This window comes from Calliopsis andreniformis, unplaced genomic scaffold (genome assembly GCF_051401765.1).
Source record: "Calliopsis andreniformis isolate RMS-2024a unplaced genomic scaffold, iyCalAndr_principal scaffold0396, whole genome shotgun sequence".
Taxonomy (NCBI): domain Eukaryota; kingdom Metazoa; phylum Arthropoda; class Insecta; order Hymenoptera; family Andrenidae; genus Calliopsis; species Calliopsis andreniformis.
The window spans coordinates 139,260-141,955 of record NW_027480805.1 but is presented as its reverse complement, the minus strand read 5'-3'; positions in this window follow the sequence as shown (position 1 = coordinate 141,955).

Sequence of the window (2,696 nt, the reverse complement as noted above, 5' to 3'; positions counted from 1 at the left end):
GAATAAAAGACAGGCCGATGAAAGAGTAACACAAAAGACTGAAAGAGAGAACACTACAATATGATAATCTATTGTACTGTAAGAATAAGATACATACCATCTATGGGTAACAAATTAAAAGTAAAACCCTCAGGAAGATAAATATAATATAATTTAACAGAAGCGAACGCAAACCTGAAACAGGAAAGAAATATTAACCTAATTAAAATATAGATAATAATTTCCACTTAATTAAAAATAGAGAGATTGTAAAACAATAAACGTGATATATTGTATTACAACAATATTAGTACAATAAGAGTCCTTACTAGTGAATGTAATCTAAAGAGGTGCGAAGAGTTTTGGAAGCAATGCAACTAAATTAACTAAAATATAAATAATAGTAAACCGTGAAATTAAATAATAACGTACCAAGAAATGCATAAACTTTGAAGACGCTGTCAAAGCTAAAAACCATAAATAACGAATCTAGTAAATCATTATAACAGAATCCAAACAAATGACAGGTCGACTAGATGGATAACCTAACACCGCACAACCCAGTCTTCAGTTTCAGACGCTGGACAACCAAATTGGACAATTGGGGCCGCAGAAATCGACTTCAGAAGCAAAAAATTCAGAATGAATTTGCACTTTTTCGATCCTAGGATAGGGTCAGATGCAGTGGACAGCAAAAGAAGGGTTATATTTACGTGCCTGACACCCTAGGCTTCCGTTAGAGGCGCTGCTCAACCAGATCGGACAATTAGGGCCGCTGAAATCGACATGAGAATCATAAGATTGAGAATAAATAAGCAGTTTTTCCATTCTATGGCAGGTTTGGACGCAATAAAAGGCAAAGTAATGTTTATACTTACGTTCCGCACAACCCAGGCTGCAGTTTGAGCCGCTGCTCAGCCATATCGGACAAGTAGGGCCGCTGAAATTGACTCCAGAAGCACAAAATTCGGAATGAATTTGAAGTTTTTCGATCATAGGATAGGTTCAGATGCAATGGAAAGCAAAATAATGTTTATATTTACGTTCCGCACAACCTAGGCTTCAGTTAGAGACGCTACTCAACCAGATCGGACAATTAGGGCCGCAGAAATCCATTTGAGAAGCATAAAATTGAGAACAAGTAAGCAGTTTTTCGATCTTATGATAGATACCGATACAGCGGATGGCAGAATAATGATTGTATTTAGTGTAATAGTAATTTAGTAATAATTTTAATTCCATAAACTTTAAAAATTTATATGCTCATACACTAAAATATAAAGATTTAACAAAAAATTAATCATGATAAAAAATTTTTATTCTTATTTTTCATCTATAATAATTATCTTTTTATCAGTATTTTCTCTCATATTAAACAATATATTTTTCATTTGACTAATTATAGAAATTACTAACTTAATTTTTTTATCATCATTAGCTATTTCAAAAAATATGAAAATTAGAGTTCTTTATTTTTTTATTTCATTTATTAGAAGATCTCTAATTTTAACGGGAATTTTATTTAATAATTTTAATGTATACTCATCAATCCTAATAATAATGGGAACTTCATTAAAATTAGGGATTATTCCATTTAATGCTTGATTTAATTTTATATTTAAATCAATTAATTTCATAAATGCATTCTTATTAATAACATTCATAAAATTAATTCCTTTTATTCTTTTAATAAATTCAATCCCGATAAAAGAATTATTAATTATAATTACTCTAAATTTAATTGTATCACCTCTATTAATATTAAATAGAAATTCTTTAATACTAATAATATCATTTTCTTCAATTTATCAAACTTCATTAATAATAACATTAATATATTTAAATTTGTATATTTTTATTCTTTACTTCATCATATATTCAGTATTATCATATAATATAATCTATTTAATCATAGATATAAAATTAGAAAATAAAATAGAAATAATAATCTTTAACAATAAATCAAAACTTACATTTTCTTATTTATTACTAACATATATATTTATTCCACCAATAGGAGTATTTTCTTTAAAATGATTAGTGTTAGAGAACTTAGTAATTAAACTTAATGGTTTTAATCTTATCCTATCTATCGTTATTGTAATATCAAGACTATTAATAATTTGAAATTATTTAAATTTTATTAATAATAATTTATTCAATAAAAATTACTCAAATATATTCTTAAAATACAAATATATAGATATGTGAATTTTATTAATTATAACTATTATAGTAATTATATTTAGAATCATATACATTTACTTTAAAATCTAATTTCTGAAAAATTATATTTTATTTTTAAATTTGCAATTTAATATTTTGTTTAAATTATAGAAATTATATTAATAGTATTAGAAAATTTTATTTTCATAAATAAATTTACAATTTATTCCTTTTATCAGACATAATACTCTAATACTTTATTTAAAGATTTTAAGTTAATTTTAAACTATTAATCTTCAAAATTAAAAATATAAATTTAATTTTATAAATCTTAATTTCTTCGTGAATGAAAAAATGATTATACTCCACTAATCATAAAAATATTGGCATATTATATTTTATATTCGCTATATGATCAGGAATAATTGGTTCATCAATAAGATTTATTATTCGATTAGAATTAAGAAGACAGGGGCATGAATTAAAAATGATCAGATTTATAATTCAATTGTAACGTCTCATGCTTTTGTTATAATTTTTTTTATGGTTAT